Source organism: Octopus sinensis, linkage group LG22 (genome assembly GCF_006345805.1).
Source record: "Octopus sinensis linkage group LG22, ASM634580v1, whole genome shotgun sequence".
Classification (NCBI taxonomy): domain Eukaryota; kingdom Metazoa; phylum Mollusca; class Cephalopoda; order Octopoda; family Octopodidae; genus Octopus; species Octopus sinensis.
The window spans coordinates 8,635,241-8,659,059 of record NC_043018.1 but is presented as its reverse complement, the minus strand read 5'-3'; the positions used below and the strand labels follow the sequence as shown (position 1 = coordinate 8,659,059).

At 40.3% G+C, this 23,819-nt stretch overlaps 1 protein-coding gene across 5 annotated transcripts in view; it reads right to left on the bottom strand.

The window, feature by feature from the left end:
• Nucleotides 1-18,513, bottom strand: part of LOC115223207 (ubiquitin carboxyl-terminal hydrolase 45) — a 99,472-nt gene extending 80,959 nt beyond the window's left edge. For 4 of the 5 annotated variants that reach the window (XM_029793675.2, XM_029793677.2, XM_029793678.2 and 1 more), the window contains exon 1: nucleotides 18,376-18,513. The gene's annotated coding sequence lies outside the window, so the exon portion shown is untranslated. The remainder of the gene's footprint in view (nucleotides 1-18,375) is intronic. The other variant, XM_036512317.1, reaches the window with a different exon arrangement.
• Nucleotides 18,514-23,819: the final 5,306 nt, after the last annotated feature.

Sequence of the window (23,819 nt, the reverse complement as noted above, 5' to 3'; positions counted from 1 at the left end):
TTATATAATGACAATAGCAGTAGTGGTGGTGGTAGGACATAGAGAGTTGGGGTGGCAACATTAGTGATTGTATGAAGTGTAGAGAGCATTAATGATAATCCTGTGTGAAAGTGGGAGAGGGAAGGAGAGGATGAGAGACAAGTGGGGAACACACACATATCTCTATATACAAAGTTGAAGTTGTCTGTGTGTGTGTGACAGGTTTGGTAGCCTCTAACTAACACTATCTCCTCCTAGACCCTGCGGTGCAAGTTGACCAAAATTGAAAGTATGATAGAAGAAGGCTTGCTCTTCCTTCTGTAGAAGAAAAAATTCAAATCGGACCATGTTAAGACCAAAAATTATTTACATCAAAAAGGTGCTTTTTTTTTCTATGAAAATCCCTATTTTTTACGAATTTTTGACTGCTGTGTCGCCAGTTTTCGGTGTATTTCAACCAGAAAAATGTTCACTTAAAGAGAATAACAAGCTACATAATGCAAAATTTTTACTTTTCAAAAAAAGTTGAAGCTATGTCAAAACTTTGTAAACGTGACATCAAAGTCTGCCGTTTTAAGCGCAACTAAAAAACAAACCCGAGCAACGCCGGGCTATACTGTTAGTATATATATGTTTACAGATGTGGGTTTGTGCCCACAGCCAACCTTCGACTTTTTCTATCCAAACAGTTTTTTTTTTTTTTAAACCTAATACAAGCTGGTATCAAAAAGTTCCTGAACTAGTTCTTTATCATGCCAACAGATGGCAGCACATGTTTGCATGTGCAGTGAGAGCTAGCAGGGTCCTTCTTGAGGCAGTGTGTCAAATGACATCGCTGTGTTCACTTCACAAATTGTGAAATTTGTGTTTTTGTGATCACATGGATGCAGTAGTCTGTGATTTTGTCATGGACAGGAACAAAGAGCCAACATGATCTTGGGGAGTTTGCTTCAGAGACATTGAGCATGGTTAAGCAAGTTTATGGCAATGAGGCCATGGATTGTACCCAATATTTCAAGTGGCAAGGGCACTTCAAAAGTAGAACATTCCTGGAAGATGATGAGCGACTGGGAAGACCTGCCAGAAGCGTCACCCCACAAATGTGGAGAAAATGTTCCATTTTGTGCATAAGGATCATTGGAGGACAATCAACAACATTGCTAATGTCGTTGGTCTGTCGTGTGCGTCCATGCAAGCAATCCTAACATCTGAAGTGAACATTCAGCATGTCTCTGCCAAGTCTGCCTCTGTCTGCTGACCACTGCATCTCCAGCACTGGAATGCTTTACGACTTCAGGTATCACCTGAAAAGCAAGATAAGGCTGGAAAGGAGACACCTGTCTAGAAGTATAGATGAGAAAAGATGGAAGGATGTGGTAAGGAAGTTGGGAGTGAGTGTCCCTACTTAATCTACCATGAGGAAAACAAAAAGGATGTAGCTGTTGGATAATAGATCAACAAGAAAAAAAATGTAAGGAAATCAAAATTTTTAATCATATAAATCATCTATTTTTAACTTAATATATTTTTATGTAAAAAAAAAAAAAAACCGAACTGAAAAAAAACTCACTGAGTATTTCTTTATAAATGTTTTCTATTGTCCTGTACTGTCCTTCTATATTAGATCTTATGATCATAATAAAGAAATCTCTGTCTGCTGACCAGTGAGCAGAAAGAACACCGCATCAAAGTCTGTCACGATCTTTGTTAGCATGCCACTGGCAACCCGTCCTTCATGTCAAGGATCATCACCAATGACAAGAGTTGAGTCTATGGATACGACCTTGAGACAAAGCAGTAGTCCATTTCTTTACTGCCCACAAGGGGACAAACAAGGACAGACAAACGGATTAAGTCAATTACATTGACTCCAGTGCATAACTGGTATTTATTTAATCGACCTCGAAAGGATGAAAGGCAAAGTCGACTTCGGCAGAATTTGAACTCAGAACGTAAAGACAGACGAAATACCGCTAGGCATTTCGACCGGTGTGCTAACGTTTCTGCCAGCTCACCACCTTAGAGACAAAGCAGTAGTCATCACAGTGGAAGAGCCCTTCATCTCCAAGACTGAAAGAAACAGAGCTGCAATTCACTCAAGAGCATGCAAATCATTTTTCCAACATCCGCAATATTGTACATCAAGAATTCATCACCCAGGGCCAGTCTGTCAATCATGAGTTCTACAGCAATGTTTTAAAGCATTTGAGGGAGGACATTCAGCAAAAGCAACCAGGTCTGTGGAGGACAAAGAACTGGATTCTTCACAACAACAATGCACCCTGTCACCAACTTCTCCGCTCTTGTGAGTTTCTTGCCAAAAACAAAATGGTATCACTTCCGTACCTGCCCCATCCACCAGATTTAGAACCTGTGGTCTTCCATCTCGTCCTAAAGATGAAAAGGTACCTCAAAGGTCTCCATTTTAACACCGTTGTTGAGGGCGAATTGCACAAGGTCCTCAACCTGCTTACAGAAAATGACTTTGAGGCTGGATTCCAAAAGTGGCAGGAACACTGGGACTGGTGTATTGCTGTGCAAGGTGACTATTTCGAAGGGGCTCATGTTAAAACTTATCTAAACAAGTTATTTTTTATTAAACATGACTAGACCGGGAACATTTTGATACCACCTTGTATTTCCATGCCACTATTTGTAACTTTATTTGCTTCAAGTTTCACAGTTAACAATGAAATTATTTTCCTGTCTCTCAAAGTTTGCGAAACCTTATTTGATATATATATATAACAACGGTATTGGTATACAGGGTGTCGATATGAGGAGACATTGTTCACCCCCTTCTTCAGCAATGCCTCTTTATATGTGAGGGAAGATTGCATAGGTAATTGATGCCGTCTACCAATACCGAAGGAGTGCTCTCTCTCTCTATATATATATGACTAGAGAGAGCGACATACACATTACATATGTTCAGTGTTTAACAGGGTTATACTAATTTATAGCAAATACGAGGTTCGATTCCCGTAAGCATGTAACATCTTTTCGGGAGGTGAGGTAAAGATCCATGATTAGTGTCCATTTTTCCGGATTCACACACAAAAAATGGGGGGGGGGCGTGTTCAGCACCTCAGCATTACATTTAATATTAAAAATATGAAAAAAAAAAAGCATTGTTTAAGTTAAGTCAAATTTATTTGAGTTTGTACTGTATTTTCATTGTATTTACTGTTCGTTTTACGACTGCAATAACGATGGGTCGCTTCAGGAATAAACATTAAAATAAGGTGGGAGAGAACTAGAAACACAATACGAGAGAAAGACATAGAGCGAGAGGTAAATATTATAGTAGAATCGTAGGATCCAAAGAGACTAGTGTTTTGCAAGAATCTATTGATCACGTTTTGTCTTCTCTTTCAGTGTGTGAGACAGAGGTGAGTGCGTGCGTGCGTGTGTACATAAACAGCATCCGACCATTGCACAAAGGTTCCGAAATTATGTTGGTACAAGCCTCGTGATTAGACCTTTGTACAATCATAGGGTGTTTTGTGTCTGAATATAAATAAATGTTCTGCTCTATATTCATTCCTTTCTACCGAGTCCTCTTTCTGTGCGTATAATCAGTCTCTTAAACACCCTGATTAAGGCAACCGTTACATAATTCACACTCACACGGCAAAACATCAGTCGGGCGATAGACAATCACACGTATAATTATTCATTTGTGTGTGGTTGCGTGTGTGTGTGTGTGTGTATGAGAGAGGGGCGTGAGCAGGCTAAGTAGTTGTCCGAGGGCCTCACCCGGGTCTAGGGACCCAATATTGGTCTATGTATGAGGTGGCTTTGCGACCAATAAATAAAAACTCTAAGACCCAGTGCCCTGATTTACCCGGGAGCATATCCATCCCACAAGACAAATCTATTCGTTCGGGCTGGAACCGTGTGTTCCCCTCCCGTTTGTCTGTCTACACGTGTGTTTCAGAAGAGATTTAAAAATAAACATGTACAGGTAAGGTACCACGAACGTACGCGGTTACACACACACACACACACACACTAGAATAACAGAGAGGATCGATTCACATGACAGAGCTGAAATATATGCAGACAGAGAAGGAAGGACAGGAAGAAATGTTAGAAGAGAATAAGTGAATTATTAAACAGACGATGGGAAAGATGTCGGTTTTGTTTTTAGCCTCGACAACAGTGCACTGACAATAGTTAACAGTACTACAGTGCAATTAAGTTTTCTGTTACATAAGACACTTAAGGAGATTAGCGGTTTCTCTATACACTGAACTACACACATGTAAACACGTATACATACATATATACAGACATACACACACGAGGGTCACAATCCGATGACTGAAACAAGAAGGGTTAGATATAATTTTAGACGCTTGTAATTAATACGCGCACGTGTAAACGCAATCACGAACTACCATATATAAACATTCGAGCTTAGTACACCTTTACTGGTGAGAGAGAGAGACAGACACAGAGAAATCTAGAGAGAGAGAGAGAGAGATGTGTGTCACGCATATATATATCTATAAATATGTTGTGTACAAGAAGTATGGGATATTTAGCTTTATGTCAAAACAAGGATCTCAAAACAGATTCAGCTGGAATTCAGCATAAATGCATGCGTGTATGTGTGTGCATTATACACACGCACGCAATTATACACGCTGTAATAAAACAACATGTATATAACACGCGCTTTTTTTTTTAATTTTCATTAAAATCAATATTAAAACTAGGAGTGCAATTAATTAATTAGACTGCAAAGTTTTTCCCTCACCCACTTTTATTTAGGAAAAAAAAAACCCAATAAAGCATTTTTTTTAAAAATTACATATCGATATATTTTATATAAAATAGAATCGATAACCTAATTTATTGGATCGCAATAGATTATCTACTGCTTTCGAAATTGTTATATACTAATCGTGAACAAAGTGCGGCCCGCGGGACTTTCTGAATGAATCGTCAATAAAAGATTGCCCTGTTCAATTTCTTTAGTAGTGCGGCCCGCCTGACGATGAACCATGTCTCGTGGCCCGCTTCTCGCAAAAAGGCCGCCCGGGGCTGTTATATAAGGTATGCTCTAAGGCAGTGGTTCCTAATCTTTTCCCTACCAAGGTTCCCTTTTATTTAAATGTTTTCCCACGGACTCCAGTACTACCTTTGCAGACCACAGGTTGGGAACCACTGTTCTAAGGTTCCAGGTAGTTTCCACCCCTAAATTGAAATGCTTATTATACATTAAATTTGGTGAAAAGAAAAAAAAATCTCCCTCAAACTTACACCCTACTGTTTCGCAAGAAACAGATGGAGAAAGATGGAAATTTGAAATATAGTAATAGAAATACCTCTTCCTCTGTCTCCCTCTCTGAAACAGTGGTTGAGACAGAAACAGACAATGTGATATAGATATGAAGTGGGAGACAGAGAGAGATGTAAGAGACGACGATGGTAATTCTGTTGTCTTTCATTATCTAACAAGTTTTATTAGGATCACAGCTTCTGGAATAGTCTGTTGTATTCACTGAATTCAGGTTTTTTCTCCCATTACTTAAGCCATAAAGTGTGAGAAAGGATCAGATTTATATTTACAGCAACATTAAATAACATACCAACATTGTATATATATATATATATATATATATATGCCAGTGGCACGTAAAAAGCACCAACCAATCGTGGCCGTTTGCCAGCCTCCCCTGGCACCTGTGCTGGTGGCACATAAAAAGCACCCACTACTCTCACGGAGTGGTTGGCATTAGGAAAGGCATCCAGCTGTAGAAACACTGCCAGATCAGACTGGAGCCTGGTGCAGCCTCCTGGCTTCCCAGACCCCAGTTGAACCGTCCAACCCATGCTAGTATGGAAAACGGACGTTAAACGATGATGATGATGAAATATTAGTATATAAACCTTATCTCATAGCATACAGCCGTAACATGAATCCTTCATCTCAACAAAAAACTGCCTCCCTCTCTACTATAGTCCCACTTAGTCAAAGATCTTAGTCTTGAGAGTTACATAGTGACCACACTGGTGCTGGTGGCACAGAAAAGCTCACAGTACATGCTGTAAAGTAGTTGCTGGTATGAAGAACATCAAACTGTAGAAACCGTGCCAAAGCAGACACTGGAGCACAATGCAGTCGTCGTATTCATCAGATCCATGTCGAACTCCCTCTGCTTTGGCATGATTTCTGTGGTTGGCTGCCCTTCCTAACTGCTTCACAGTGTGTCTAGGTCCAAGAAACACATAAGAAAGAGTAGAAGGGTAGTAACAGAATAAAACCCTCAACTCTGAATGAATATATACAAATACATATAGATGCAGACATAGCTGGATGGTTAAGAAGCATGCTTTGAAACCGCTTGGCTTCAGGTTCAGTCCCACTGCACAGCATTTGGGCCAAGTGTCTTGTACTATAGCCCCTAGTCAACCAATGCTTTATGAGTGAATTTGATAACCAGAAATCATATACTCTTTACTCTTTTACTTGTTTCAGTCATGTGACTGTGGCCATGCTGGAGCACCGCCTTTCATCGATCGAATCGACCCCAGGACTTATTCTTTGTAAGCCTAGTACTTATTCTATCGGCCTCTTTTTTTTTTTGCCGAACCGCTAAGTTACGAGGACGTAAACACACCAGCATCGGTTGTCAAGCAATGTTGGGGGGGACAAACACAGACACAAACACACACACACACACACATACACATATATATACATATATACGACAGGCTTCTTTCAGTTTCCGTCTACCAAATCCACTCACAAGGCTTTGGTTGGCCCGAGGCTATAGTAGAAGACACTTACCCAAGGTACCACGCAGTGGGACTGAACCTGGAACCATGTGGTTCGTAAGCAAGCTACTTACCACACAGCCACTCCTACGCCTATATATATATATATATATATATATATATTACTTTTTAGCTCCACCCCTTCTCCCTAAAATGTGAGTAGCCATGTAGTTTGTTTACAGCTGGGTTTCTCAACCAATTTTTGCCAATGGATTCCTTTGGTCATAATTTTTATTCTTGTGGACCCCCATAGCTCTTCAATGTTTGAAAACTAGTTTTACTGACACTTCTTTCAAAATTCCTATTTTGCTTCTTACAAGTTCCTTTGCATAGATTCGCAATACAAATCTGAGAGAACCGGTTTCAGGGGCCAGAAACATGTTGATCAACGTAAAATATCAGAGAGAAAAAAAAACTTACAATAAATACATTGAAAGCAAAAATTTTTTCATGAGCTCTTAAAATATTGGGTTGTCTGGAAAGTTTGTGCTGATTTATAGTAGCTTACATTTCGACTAATTTTAGAACATGATTGAGTCCATAAAATAGGATCTGACTACACCTCCATTTAGAGCACAGTTTAAGCTATCTTTTCATGGAAGAAGATTTATGTTGCTATAACCTGTGTTAATTTTGTAACCCTTTAAAATGGAAGATAAGAAAGTTCATTTTCAGCACTTGATGCTTTGGGAACCAGACAAAAATTGCTGCAGCTCGGTTGGGATGTGTTACCCCACCCTCCATATTCACCAGATATTGCTCCTTCAGATTTCCACTTATTCAGGTCTCTGCAGAATAGTCTTAATGGTAAAAATTTCAATTCCTTGGATGACGTATAAAGATACCGTGATGAATTCTTTGACATGAAACCACCTCAATTCTGGGAAGAGGGTATTTTCAAGTTAAAGGAAAGATGGAGATGCATTGTGCAACAAAATGGTTCATATTTGGTTGATTAAAAATGTAATGGCAAGTATTTATTGACCTTTTTCTTTCCTTTAAAAATCGGCACAAATTTTCCAGACAACCCAATGTTACTGTGGATCCCCAATTTAATAATTTACTTGCATGGGCCCCAAAAGTTTTATATGGATCCTGGTTGAGTACACCTGCTCTACAGTAAGAAACCTGCTTGGCCCCAGCCCTTTTTCTCTCATACTTTACCCCTCTCAGTTCTTTATTTTCCTAGCATTAAGTTACCCCTCTCTACCCATGGTTTGTAGTCTTGCAAAGCAGCATGGCAACCTCGTTAATGCAGGTGGCATGAAAAAAAGCACCTGGTACACACTGTAAAATGGTTGGTGTTAGAACAGGCATCCAGCAGCAGAAACCATGTCAAAGTAGACACTGGAGCACAACGCAGTCCGTGGGCTTATTGGATCCTGTCAAACTGTTCGATCCAGGCCAGCACAGAGCATGGATGTTAGATGATGACGATGATGATGTAAGTATGACAATTAGTATTAAAGACACACAGACAGACCTAGGAACTGAAGCAGTTCACAGAGACATACAAAAAACCTTTACAATAACTGTTCAACCTACCAGAAATAACAGCCAAATCTCTCTTAGATTACACTGTACATCTTGAAAAAGGTAACCACATTGCATAATGTAGTCATGAGATAATACAACAATACTTTTAATTAAATAACCATGGCGAGAATGCCTTTGATTGCAAGGTTGGCTTAATCAGAGTTGACCCAGCACTAAATAGAGTTAGGTGTAGAAGTGGCTGTGTGGTAAGTAGCTTGCTTGCCAACCACATGGTTCCGGGTTCAGTCCCACTGCATGGCACCTTGGGCAAGTGTCTTCTACTGTAGCCTTGAGCCGACCAAAGCCTTGTGAGTGGATTTGGTAGACGGAAACTGAAAGAAACCTGTCATGTGTATATATATATGTGTGTGTGTGTGTGTGTGTGTGTGTGTGTGTGTGTGTGTGTGTGTGTTGTGTCTGTGTTTGTCCCCCCAAAATCGCTTGACAACCGATGCTGGTGTGTTTACGTCCCCGTAACTTAGCGGTTCGGCAAAAGAGACCGATAGAATAAGTACTAGGCTTACAAAGAATAAGTCCTGGGGTCGATTTGCTCGACTAAAGGTGGTGCTCCAGCATGGCCGCAGTCAAATGACTGAAACAAGTAAAAGAGTAAAGAGTTACTATTCCGCTCTTAAACCATAAAAATGCAGTAGTGGCAAAATGACCTCAAATTCCACTCCCAAAATGATGGTCAGGTTCAGAATCCCGAGTCAAGAGGATGACAGTCCAGTCCCTTTAAGTCCAGAAAAAACAAAATGTCAATAAGGACAGCAGAGAAGTGTAATCTGTGGATGCACCCTGATAAGGTCCTCACCACCGTCCTCCTTCTTTTCCAACTATGGCAGTTGTGTATCTCGTCTACACCAAGACACCCGTTTCTGTCCCTCTGTCATACTTTAATTTTTCACCAGCAAGGATAAAGCCACCTTCCTCAAAACTACACCCCCATCTCATTTGAGGGGGTTTTGTCTCATAATTTACCTGGTAACCTCACTGGTGTTGGAGCCACGTAAAAAAGCATCCAGTACATTCTGTAATGCAGTTGACATTAGGAAGGGCATCCGGCCATAGAAACCATGCCAAAGCAGATACTGGAGTTTGGTGCAATCCTTCGGTTTGCCAGCTTCCTGTTGAACCATCCAACCCATACCAGCATGGGAAACAGATGTTAAATGATGACAGTGTCAAGTGTATTCTTGTATGACCTTCCATAAGTTTTTAAGATGGTAGGGTGCTAAAAGCGAGATTTGTGTAGACCCATCCCACCCCGTTGGATTTCTCCTTTCCTTTTATTAGTGAAGCTATCAATTAGATGAGATGTGACAAGGACAGAGAACTCGATGAAACACATTGTGATACCAGTGTCGGTGGCACGTAAAAGACCCATCCAAACGTGGCCATTGCCAGCACTGCCTCGACAGGCCTCCGTGCCGGTGGCATGTAAAAAGCACCAACCGATCGTGGCCATTGCCAGCCTCCCCTGGCACCCCTGCCGGTGGCATGTAAAAAGCACCAACCAATCATGACCATTGCCAGCCTCCCCTGGCACCTGTGCTGGTGGCACGTAAAAAGCACCCACTACACTCACGGAGTGGTTGATGTTAGGAAGGGCATCCAGCTGTAGAAACACTGCCAGATCAGATTGGAGCCTGGTGCAACCTCCTGGCTTCCCAGACCCCAGTCGAACCGTCCAACATATACTAGCATGGAAAGCGGACGTTAAACGATAATGATAATGATTTAACATTCGTTTTTTTTCAATGTTGGCATGGGCTGGACAGTTTGAACGGATCTAGCACAAGCTAGAGAGCTGCATCAGGCTCCACTGGCTGCTTTGGCATGGTCTCTACAGCTGGAGGTCTTTCCTAATGTCAACCACTGATGATGGACAAACCACAAGACAAAAAGATCACCCAGTAAGGCAATCCACCAATATGTATTTGTATATTTATTTTCTCTGACTTTTGAGAGAGAGAGGAAGAGTGAATAGAGAGAGAGAGAGAGAGAGAGAGAGAGAGATGAGGGAGAGAGAGAAAATAGGGATTGAAAACAGAGAGACTAAGTGAGAAGAGGCAAAGTAACAAGGAGTAACGGAAGAGAGAAAACAAGACAGGTACTATATGTACAGAGTGAAAAGTTTTATGGATGTGTGGGGGCGTGAACTGCATGTACCTGTCTATGTGCGAGAGACAGAAGTATGTACAAAGCAGGAAGTTTTGTGATTTCTTGGAAATTGGAAAAAATACTTGGAAATGAATGAAAGGAAAGTGAAACAATATTTGACATTATTTTATTTTTAATCACCTGGCATAAAGCCACCTCCCTTAATAGATAACCCTCAGTTGAAAAGGTCTTACCTTGCAACCTTACATACTGATCTCACTGGGGCTGGTGCCATGTAAAAACACCCAGTACACTCTGTAAAGGGGTGAGCATTAGGAAGGTAAAAAAAAGGGTAAATTTATCTTCTCAAGTCATACGGACTCTTAAGGGCTGGATTCCTGATTTCATGTCGTATATATTCCCCACCTGGACAGGACGCTAGTCTGTCACAGAATTACTCATTTTTGGCACCTGAGAGGATTGGAGCAGCATGAAATGAAGTGTTTTGCTCAAGAACACAACACATTGCCTGGACCAGGAATCGAAATCACAATCTTACGATCAGGAGTCCAACACCCTAACCGCTAAGCCACACTGGCATTAGGAAAGGCATCCAGCTAATGAAACCCAAACAGAGCTTGGAGTAGCCCTGTTCCTCACCAGCAATCCATGCCATCAAGGAAAACAGATACTGAATGATGATGATGATGACAGCAATTTGTTGGCCACGTTTTCAATTCTCACAGAATAAGGTGTAGGTGTGTGTGTGTGTGTGTGTGTATGTGTGTGTGTGTGTGTGCAACCTCACTCGGTATAAGAAGGATTGAATCGTGAACTCTGCATTACAAAAACATCTGAAGCATTTCCTACACACAGCTCTGTGTTGTTCATTTACAAAGATAACCCAACAACTAAGAGGTAACCCTTCAGCATTTAAACCAGCCATACCCAGCCCCAAATATTCTACCCGTTTTATGTTCAAACTGGTCAGATCTGGCCTCTCACACATACCCTGCAATGTCATCCTAAACACAAACAGTCACACCATTGAAGCTACGAGATTATGCTTTATTAATCTGAAACAATGTAAATAAATAATTATTACATTTGACTGAGTAATCTGAATGCTAAACGATTAACACAGAACCTGCTCCACCAGCAAAAACAATTACCACCACCCCGAAAAGGCATAGTTCTGAAATAAATGAATCAACATACGCTTCACGTGGATCAAGCAGTTGCCCATATTTTCCATGTCGATTTACTGAATGACAAACAGGATCATCCTAAAGAAGTCCTTTAACCCTTTTGTTACTGTATTTATTTTGAGATGATCTGTGTTTCATTCAATTAATTTTAAATATAACAAAGAATTTAGTAAAATAACTTAGTATCATTCAGCTAGTTTTAGGAACATAAATTGTGACTAAGGTTTGGTGGAAGATTTTAATTCAAAACTTATGAAAACAAGACATTTGTACTACAGAGCCAGTTTCAGCTGGGTTGGTATCAAAAGGGTTAAACAAACTCCAAGTGGGTAATCCTAAGACATTTGAAGAATTTGCAATGAAAGAGGTTCTTTGTGCATTTTGACCAGAAAGGTAGTTAACAGAGCAGATCTATAGTTAAAGTCCACCAGCCATGACCATCATAGAAGAATGGAAGATTATACATCTGCAGGAATTATTTATTACAGTATCATTCTTATAAAATTCCAATCCGACACAGGTTTCTGTTGGACAGGTATCAAGGCAGCAAGCTGGCAGAAACGTTAGCACGCTGGGCGAAATGTGTAGCCGTATTTCGTCTGTTGTTACATTGTGAGTTCAAATTCCGCCGAGATCGACTTTGCTTTTCATCCTTTCGGGGTCGATAAATTAAGTACCAGTTACGCACTGGGGTTGAACTAATCGACTTAATACCTATCTCTGTCCCCTCTATGTTTAGCCCCTTGTGGGTAATAAAGAAATAGGTATCCTAGTGTCCTTTGATACAGCTTTTACGCACGTTTAGTTGATTCAGTTGCTGTACACATTCATCCAAGGTAGACATTCATTCCTATGCAGCTTTTTGTTCCAGATTTTACCCATGTGGGTGGATGAAGCAAACCAAGGATTCAAGTATAAGATAAGTTTTTCTTAAAGTACAGGGTGCTTCAAAAAATTTGATATGATTTCGCAATCTAATAACTTTGCCAGTTTTTGTTCAAATGACTTCAAACTTTAACATCATGTGTAGAAATAGGTCAAAATTTCATGTTTAATGTTTGATATGTTTATCTTATCAGGTATAGAAATGGCATTTACTGGAAATATTGGAAGAGAAAAGGTGTTTTGTGTGTTGGAGTATGCTCGAACACAGTTGAACAGACTGTGCAGTGTGCATGAGAGAGTTCTCAAAAAGTCACCAACGGCAATGCAGATTTGGACATGGCGCAAAAAATTCAAAGAAGGAGGCTGTCTGTGCAGGGCAAAAGGATCTGGACGACCACTAACATCAGAAGAGACAGTTGAGTGGGTTCACCAAAAACTCATGCAAAGCCCCAAGAAGTCCGTAAGAACAAGTCTGGAACCCCAGATTCCTCCAACAACAGTTTGGCACGTCCTGAGGAAACACTTGCCAACGAAACCCTACAAGCTGCAGCTCGTTCAGGCCATAACGGCAGATGACAAGTGCAAACATGGGGCTATGTGAAGGACCTGGTCTATGTCCTCCCTCTTCCTGCAAACCCAGAGGAACTCGAGCAGAAAATCACTACCGCACTGGAGACTGTTACCCAAGACATGCTGCAGTTTGTTTGGGAGGAGCTGGACTACCGACTTGACGTGTGCCGTGTCTCAGGCGGTGTGCATACTGGACATTTGTGAAATCATCATCATCGTTTAGCGTCCGCTTTCCATGCTGGCATGGGTTGGACGGTGCAACTGAGGTCTGGAAAGCCAGGAGGCTGCACCAGACCCAGTCTGATCTGGCAATGTTTCTACGGCTTGATGCCCTTCCTAATGCCAACCACTCCGTGAGTGTAGTGGGTGCTTTTTATGTGCCACCGGCACAGGTGCCAGACGAGGCTGGCAAACGGCCATAATCGGATGGTGCTTTTTATGTGCCACTGGCACGGAGGCCAGGTGAGGCTGGCAACGGCCATGATCGGATGGTGCTTTTTATGTGCCACTGGCACGGAGGCCAGGTGAGGCTGGCAACGGCCAGTCATGGGCGTGCGCTGGCAACGGATGATCGGATGGTCTGCTTCAGGGCGGCGCTGGCAACGGATGGTTCTCTTATGTTCATGGAATCCACATACCTTTGATTTTCTCATTCAAATTTGGAGGAATAAATCCTATGTTGCTCAATATAATTAATCCTGTTTAGTTTCATTTGCTTTGACTTTTTTAGTTTCTGTGATACTTACATCTCAAAGTATATTAAATCTTTTGAAACACCCCGTATATTCTAGGTGAGGGGTCACAATATCTCAGGGTACATGACAGCAGAGTTTGCATTGAAATACGATATGAGTACAGTTCTAGTGTTACTTGAACTTAGAATGGCTCTATTCTTTGACATCGTGTGTGCGCGTGCGTGTGTGTGTATAAAGGCATGGCTGAGTGGTAAGCAATTTGCTTCCCAACCACATGGCTTCAGGTTCAGGTTCACTGCATAACAACACCTTGGGCAAATGTCTTCTGCTTATAGCCCCAGACCAACAAATGCCTTGTGCATGGATTTGGCAGGTGAAAACTGAGAGAATCCCATCGCATATAATCATCATCATCATTTAATGTCCGTTTTCTCTGCTGGCATGAGCAGGACAACATCGCCATCGTTTGACGTGTGTGTGTTCGTGTCTCTTTGTCTTGACATCGCATGGTTGTTGTAAATGAATATCAGTCACTTACTTTCTTTGCGAAAACCTGTCTGGCGATGGAGGAACAGCACCTTACTTGGAAATAGGAAAGGATTGGCGACAGGAAGAGCATCCTGTCGCAGAAAGTCTGCCTCAATAAACTCCCTCCGACCCATATTATCAGGAAAAAGTAGACACTAAGGCGATTACATATATATATATGTGTATGTGTACAAACACATACACACACAATGTGTGTGCATGTGGCTGTGTAGTAAGAAGCTTGCTTCAAAACCGCATGGTTCCGGGTTCAGTCCCACTGCATGGCACATTGGGCAAGTGTCTTCTCTAGCGTTGGGCCAACCAAAGCCTTATGAGTGAATTTGGTAGGCAGAAACTAAAAAAGCCCGTTTTGTATGCATGTATGTATGTATATGTATGTGTGTATATATATATATATATATATATATATATATATATATATATACACACACACACACGCACACACATATACACATGAGTGAACAATGGAAGAAAGTAGCACTCGCGGAGCTGAGTCAAACTTTAACACACACACATAGAGGCTACCACTGAAGACGGAAAGGTACAGGAGATTTGACTGCTACTTCTAGCCTTTTTAATGGTCCGCGAGCCGTTGGTGACACAAGGAGAGAGAAACGTCACTGAACGACATTTGTCCCGCCGCTAACAACTGTCACGTTGTGTTCCTGCCGCAGTCACCGGTGTCTGTTAGATGTCGGTCTCCGTAATCACATGTAAGTCTACAGTTATGTCGGTCTCTCCGTCGGTTCACGACGAGGAGCATTAGGACATTCAATTAACAGGATTAGTACACTCGAAATTAATACGCAAGTGGCTGAATATTCCGCAGACCTGTGTTACCCTCATCGCAATTCTCAAACTGTATTAGCGTGACACAATGTAACAAGATTAGACATGACAAGAAGAAGAAGAAGAAAAAAATAGACCCTCGGTACTAATACTTTGTGTTTATCGGACCCAAACGGGTGAAAGACAAAACTGAGCCTGGGTGGAACTCGAACTCAGAACGCAGAGAGCCGGAGCTGGAGCTCGCTATCCGACGGTGTAACGATTCTGCCAATTGCCGCCTTCCCAGTCCAACAAGACGAGATGAACAAACAATACATTAATTAATTATAATTATTAATTAATAGGTTCCTTACCCCCCATCCCAACCATCCACGAAGACATTATACCATTATATAATCTTTTGTTTATATTATAGAGCCTGGTATGTTGGAATTATACACCAAGTGCCGGCTGCTGCTACTTCTACTAATAATGGAGTGAGATTGGCATTGAACAACACATTGCCTCGCTCGGTTCTTCTTCCGAGAAGCGACTCCGATCGAACACACGAACACAACAGCACAGACTTCAGGAGAAAATAAAAGTAGAAATTACCATGAAATAAAATTACTTTAAAATCAATTAATTATAACGTTTTTTCAAAACGGCCTAAAAGCTAACCATTTGAAGACTAAGGGGTACCCCTGAGATAGCAACGCACCTTGATTTGCAGGGTGTAAAGACTCCTTCCTCATTTATTGTGAATGTAACCACACACACACACCCTATTGCATATATATCACATACAACCTTTTGTAATAAAAATGCATTCCAATGGGGCACTGTGATTGGTTCAAGTCCGGCCGAAGCCAACTTTGCCTTTCTTCCCACCGAGGTCTATAAAATAAAGTGTACCAGGCCAGTACTGGCAGTCTAACAGACTCCCCTCAAAACTTGAGTACTGATGGGATTGTCAGAACAACGGGAAAATGCCTTGCGGTATTTGTTCCGATTCTTTATATTCCAAGATTAACTTTGCCTTTCGTCCTTTCGGGATTGATAAAATAAGATACCAGCCAAACACCAGAGTCGAAGATATTATCTAACTCCCCTCCAAATCACTGCTAAATTAAAAACCATTATCATTATTAAGCGAGCTGACAGAACATTCAGCACGCCGAAAAAAATGTTTAGTGACATTTCGTCCGATTACGTTCTGAGTTCAAAATCCATCGAGATCGACATCCTTTCGGGGTCAATAAAATATCAGTCAAGTACTGGAATCAATGTAATCGAATTATCCCCACCCCCTACAAAAAAAAAACCTACTGGTCCTATGCATATAGTAGAAAGAATTATTATTATACTTTTATCTCATTTCACCCTATTTTCCCCTTTCTTTGCCTTCATCTTATGTAAGCCCCAACAGAAATTGTGTAAATTATATTTTTAATGTCCCCATCATCTGAGACTCTTGTGGGAAACAAATCATTATTCTCGGCCTTTTGGCTAAGATCAAAGTGTAAAATCATTATTATAAAGTAGCAATCAATTATAAGGGTAGCTGTGAGCGGTTCCCCCCACTGCTTCAACTTTGGGACCTTGCGTCTAGGTAAAAAATCATCAATTATGTTCGTGACTCTCAAACACGATGGTGCCATTTGATTTTAAATTAAATAGAGAATGCCTTTCTCCGGCTTTATAAGCACTACCACCACCAACCTCTTTCAATCAGCTCTAAATCGAACATATCTCTGATCAAAGACGTTCCAACCAGGAACACTGTCTTTATTATAATATAACGGTCTACAGTGTCTGCCCAATATATATCCTTAGTAGGGTGTGTACTTCCAGGGCGACTCGGTTGCTGCTTTTTCTAGCATGTCTAACGCCCCACACGGGGAGAATAGATTTCGTCGGTCCACCAGTTATTTTTAATGGAATGTAATTAATATAATAACAGGAGACAGAAAGGAATTTTTATTTTTATACACGGGTTTCGATGCACAAACGAGAGAGAGAAAGAGAGAGGAAAAAAGAATACTCGTATTATAATTCCACTCAGATCTAGAATGTTTTAGGAATACTAAATCGATCGCAATGCTTGATCGGTACTTCATACATGCTATATATATATATATATATATATATATATATATACACACACACACACAGAGTCAGAGATGTACCGATTACTTTGGATGCATGAACGAAATAAATTTCTTTCTATGAATATATATATATATATATAACTCCATAGACCGACCATAATTATCGTTATACATACATACATATACACACACACACACATATATATATATATGCGCGCACAGGGAGTGTATAATCGGTTACAGCGAAACTGAAACCAAGAGTTTATATTGTTTCCTGAACAGAAAAGTAAAAACAATTTATGTGAAACATTTCTTTTACATATACTTAAAACTGTATCCAGTGTAAATATTAATTTACAATTTTAAATTTGGTGTGAATACACACACACACACACACACACACACACATATATATATATATATATATATATATATATATATATATATATATATATATATATATATATTATTTATATATATATATATGTGTGTGTGTGTGTGTGTGTGTAGTATAAGAGAGATTATTATTAGAAGCTGGACATAAAAGTAATAAATATTTTATTTTGAAATAATTTTTCGATTTACACTGTCTATAATGTAATTATTCATTTAAAATATATACTTCTCAGTGTAATATCGAATTAGTACGAATTCTTCGTGTATCGTTAATATTAACTTATTTCTCACATAGCATTTTTTTTTTAAATATATTTATATTTCAAAGACTGAAATAAAATTTCTATTTCTTTTGTAATTTTGTGATACGGTAAGAGAAGTGTCCTAATAATTGGTATTTGTCAGGAAAGAAGAGAAATCTAGGATTCAGTTTCATAAAATATTCCCGTTGGTTATAAAGAGTTAATTGAAGCACCTTGCTAACCTTAATTAAAGGGGTTTTGATAGATGACAGGAGGGAAGATAAGGAAACGAAGGTGATCATAAATGGAAAGGAGAATGTATCCGATGTTGATCAGGTTTATGAATCGTTTATAGTTCGAAGCGATTTCCTACCTAAAATCCATCAGCTCCAAGTCTGTAAAACTAACGATGGGGGGGGGGAAGAAGAGAGAGAGAGGTTTCATACAAGAGAGGTGTGGTGGGGAAAAACAAGCAGAAATACAAAGGAAAACGTATCTGAAATTGGTCAGATTAGAAAGAGGAAAGTTGGAAGTGAATTCCTACCGATTTGACTTGATGACATCTGCTCCGAGTCTGTTAATAAGCTGACAAACGATGCCAGCTCGCTCGACATAATTCAGTAATATTTTCGAAAATCGCCATGTGTCGTTGGTTCATCGAATTCAACTGCAGAATACTTTCACTCTAACATTTTTCCTCTTACACTGAAGAGGATTTTTTGCACGGCGGGGACTTCTGCCGATTCAAACTTAAAATAAATTAAATAGAAAATTATTACTCACACATGTTTCTTTTATTTTTTCAGAAAAAAAAATATTAATAAATAAAATGTTCCGCTTTTATTATTTTTTTTTCAGAAAATATTATATAAATAAATAAATAATCTCTTTTATTTTATCGGTTTTTCCTTTTTTTATATCTTTTTACTAGTTTCAGTCATTGGACTGCAGCCAAGCTGGGGCACTACCTTGAAGGGTTTTAGTTGAACAAATCGACCTCGATTTTTTTTTTAAAGGTCTGGTACTTATTCTATTGGTATCTTTTGCCTGACTGCTAAGTTATGGGAACATAAGCAAATCGACAGTGATTGTCAAACAGTTGGGAAACAAACACAAGGACACACACACACATACATACAGACATATATATATGACAGGCTTCCACACAGTTTCCGTTAACCAAGTTCACTCACAAGACAACAATCAGCTCACAGTTATTATACAGGGTGTCCTTAAAGTCTGGATTCATAGGCAATCTCATTAACTATATATTTTTTACCTATATTTTATATATATTTTACATATATATCTTATATATTACATTTTACCTATATATATTTTACTCATTGGAGCGTGATTGTTGCCAGAGCGGTTAACTGGCTTCCTTTACCAGCGTCCCCTTACTGGCACTTATGCCAGTGGCATGTGAAAAAACATTCAAGCAAGGTCGTTGCCAGTGCCGCTGGACTGGCACCTGTGCAGGTGACACGTAGAAAACACCATTTGAGCATGGCCATTGCCAGTACCGCCTGACTGGCCCTCATGCCTGTGGCACGTAAAAGCACCCACAACACTCTCGAAGTGGTTGGCGTTAGGAAGGGCACCCAGCAGTAGAAACTCTGCCGGATCAAGATTGGAGCCTGGTGCAGCCATCTGGTTCGCCAGTCCTCAGTCAAACCGTCCAACCCATGCTAGCATGGAAAGTGGACGTTAAACGATGATGATTAAACAATGATGATGATGATGAAAATCACAGATGCCACATGCTTGATGGAACACATAAAGAGTGAATGCGCTCAAATTGATGACATGGTGGAGTTATTGCTTTGGGTTCGTGTAGATCTTGCAAAGCACATCAACTTTTGCATCATAAGTGGTGGAAATCATAGTGAAGATCATCATCATCGTTTAACGTCCATTTTCCATGCTAGCATGGGGTCTGGGAAACCAGGAGGCTGCACCAGGCTCCAGTCTGATCTGGCAGTGTTTCTACAGCTGGATGCCCTTCCTAACGCCAACCACTCCATGAGGGTAGTGGGTGATTTTTACGTGCCACCGGCACAGGTGCCAGAGGAGGCTAGCAATGGCCACAATCTGTTGGTGCTTTTTACGTGCCACCAGTACGGGAGCCAGCCAAGATGGCGCTGGCATCAGCCACATTCAGATGGTGCTTTTTACGTGCCACCGGCACGCTGTTAATGTTCCAATTGAATAAAATGTTGAAAATTTTACGTATACATTTTGCCTATGGGTCCAGATTTTAGGGTCACCCAGTAGAAGACACTTGCCCAAGGTGCTGCCAAAAAAATATCCTTAGAGCATCAGACAGATGAACTTTGTGGTACCTAGTTATGTTCTAAGTTCAAATTTTACTGTAGATAACTAACCCTTTTATAGGCTCTGGGGGCAGCAAAATATATTCCAGTTAAAGAACTGAGATTGAATGAATCAGTTATATCATTCTCCTCTAAAATATAAATTAATCCTTTTATTCTTTTATTCTTTTTATTTGTTTCAGTCATTTAACTGTGGCCATGCTGGAGCACCATGTTCAGTTGAGAAAATCGAATCCAGGACTTATTCTTTGTAAGCCTAGTATTTATTCTATCGATTTCTTTTACTGAACTACTAATGTATATATATATATATATATAACAGGCTTCTTTCAGTTTTCATCTACCAAATCCACTCACAAGGCTTTGGTCGGCCCAAGGCTATACTAGAAGACATTTGCCAATTTTTGTAATATTTCTTTTGGTGCTTTATACTTTGAGTTCAAATCCTGCTGAGGTCAGCTTTGCTTTCCTTTCTTTAAGGGTCTATAAAATAAAATACTAGTCAAGTACTGGAATTGATGTAATCAAGTAAAACCCTTCCCCTCAAAATTGCAAGCCTTGTACTTAAATGAGAAGCCATTGTTTCAGAAAAATATATTGATTTCAAATTTTGGTATAAGACCAACAATTTGGTGGGGAGGGGGTAAATCAATAACTTCAACCTCAGTATTCAACAGGTACTTATTTTATTGACCCTGAAAGGATGAAAGGCAAAGTCAACCCCTTCAGCATTTGAACTCAGAACATAAAGATGGACAAAACGCCACTAAGCATTTTGCCTGGTGCAGTAATCATACTGCCAGTTCACCACCTTATTTCAGAAAAGCTATATTGATAAATTACGGAGATGTACTTGCATAGCAAGTGACTTGATCTGAGATCGTATGCAGGAACGAAAACAATTGCAGCGTGGAAGGTGTTTATAAGCTATTTAAGAAATACACAAAACTGTTAGATTCACTTCAACATATAAATTTAATTTGTCAAAATATTTTCGGCGCTTTGAGACCGCGACCTGTTCACTGGCAAAGCTTTGTGCTGCATCTCATATATTGATAAATAAAATTATAAAATTAACCTTTCATTAATACAGGACAACAAATAGGTAAATAAAATTTTTCATTTATTATTTGATAAAAATTATATATTGTTACTATGTAATATACTTACAATTAACTTATTTTTTTCATTAAATAAACTCTCATATATGGTGGACCCTTTTTGAAAGGGCTAAGGTCACACACTTTCCTCTTTGGCCAAGGCCTCATCAACTTCTTCAAGTTCCACTGGAAAAGGAAGATGAGAGTAAAGAGGGAAGTGATGTCTGGTAGCAAGTTTATTGAAAGGTGGGTGAATGTCATAAGAATGGCCAGTATGAATGGACCAATTCTGAGGATACACCTGTGATAAAAGGAAATATAAAAGGAGAAAGGGGCTCTCTACCCCCCTTTTGACCAAGCTTCCGTGGCTTTTATGGGTTTTTCTACGAGTAACCTTTCAAAGCACCTCCCCCTATTGGGAGTTATAATTGTTGCTTACATTTCGTGGTTATCCTGCTTTTGTACACGGACCTTTTTCAAACGGACAAAACCCTTTGTAACTTTCATCCTGTGTTTTGTCCCTTTATGTTTTAATCGATTTTTGTTAGCCCTTGTGGCCAATAAACAAACAAATTATTGCAGAGATACAGAGAAAGTACAGAGATGTACTTGCATAGCAGGTGATTTGATCTGAGATCGTGTGCTGAAACGAAAACAATTGAAGCATGGAAGGTGTTTGTAAGCCATTTAAGAAACACACAAAAACCGTTCGATTCACTTCAACATTTAAGTTTAATTTGTCAAAATATTTTCGTCGCTTTAAGACCGCAACCTGTTCACTGACAAAAATCCGTGCTGCATCTGAGAAAGTACAGTTGCTAGAATATGGATAAGACGGAGAAAGTTCAGAGGGCTATTACTTATGTTGATAACCAAAGATCTCTCACGCTCTACAGATGAAAGGTAGATCATGTGATACTTTTTGAACAAACGGCAATGCTACATGGGAGTAAGATACAGGTTACGAATGGAGAGGACATGCGAAGACTGGAGAGGTATGAAGACATGGGAATAAGCACTGAAGGATGATCTGAAGATGCTGATTCTTGCAAAGGAGATAATAAAAGACTGAGATAATTGGTTATTCTCTGTGCTTAAGAACCCATCAATCATAACTCTTTTACTCAGTCATTTGACTGTGGCCATGCTGGAGCACCGCCTTTAGTCAAACAAATCGACCCCAGGACTTACTCTTTGTAAGCCTAGTACTTATTCTATCGGTCTCTTTTGCCGAACCGCTAAGTTACGGGGACGTAAACACACCAGCATCGGTTGTCAAACGATGTTGGGGGGACAAACACAGACACACAAACATATACACACACATACATACACACACACACACACACACACACACACATATATATATATATATATATATACACATACACATATATACGACAGGCTTCTTTCAGTTTCCGTCTACCAAATCCACTCACAAGGCTTTGGTCAGCCCGAGGCTATAGTAGAAGACACTTGCCCAAGGTGCCATGCAGTGAGACTGAACCTGGAACCATGTGGTTGGTAAACAAGCTACTTACCACACAGCCACTCCTGCGACTATTATATCCTAATATATATTTCTTTATTGCCCACAAGGGGCTAAACATAGAGGGGAGAAACAAGGACAGATGAAGGGATTGAATCGATTATATCGCCCCCAGTGCGAAACTGGTACTTTATTTATCGACCCAGAAAGGATGAAAGGCAAAGTTGACCTCGGCGGATTTTAAACTCAGAACGTAACGACAGACGAAATTATATACTAATATCCTAAAAAACATTCTATTTATGCTTGTAATCCATTCTGCCTCATCAGACATCCTCCACATCTCATCCCCTTAACGCCCTGTCCTCCCTTGCTCCTCCATCGATGTCAGTACCCAGCAGCTGTAGTCTCTTGTGAGCAGAATCAGCACCTTTCTTTGCACAGTGGTTAGCACTGTAGTTGTGGGTGGGGCCCCTTAGTCTCCTGGCAACCAATATTTTTAAGCCCTGTCCACCACTGTGGGATGACGTCAGCAGCTGGGGAACTGATGGGAACTTGGGGCTGACTGGAAGAGGAAGGGGCAGGAGTGACGCGCATGCATTGGGTCTTTTCGATCGAGGTAACCGAGGGAGTCAGACGTGTGAGCACATTATTAAGGTAGGGGAAAAGCAGCTGCTATTTCTAGTGTTCGGGTCGAGCTGCGTGGAAGGGTGCATTACTACTGGGGAGGTCTCCGTTGAGCGAAGAGAAGGTAGGTGTCCTTGTTTCAAATCTCTCGCATACACCACAACCACTGCCTTCTAGCTCTCTCACATAGATGGGAAAAGAGGAGTGGAAACGACGTTTCGAGTTTGACTCCTCGTCGGAAAAGGGAGAAAAGTCCAGAGAGGAGGAAAAGGAGGAAGGAGCAGATAATTCAAGAAAAGCATGTGCGTCCATTATATGACTGAAAAATAAGTGTGTGTGTGTGTTTGTCTCCTACCGTCGATTGACAACCGGTGCCGGTTTGTTTATGTCACCGTAACTTAGTGGCTCGGCAAAAATTAAAATCCCTGATGGACAG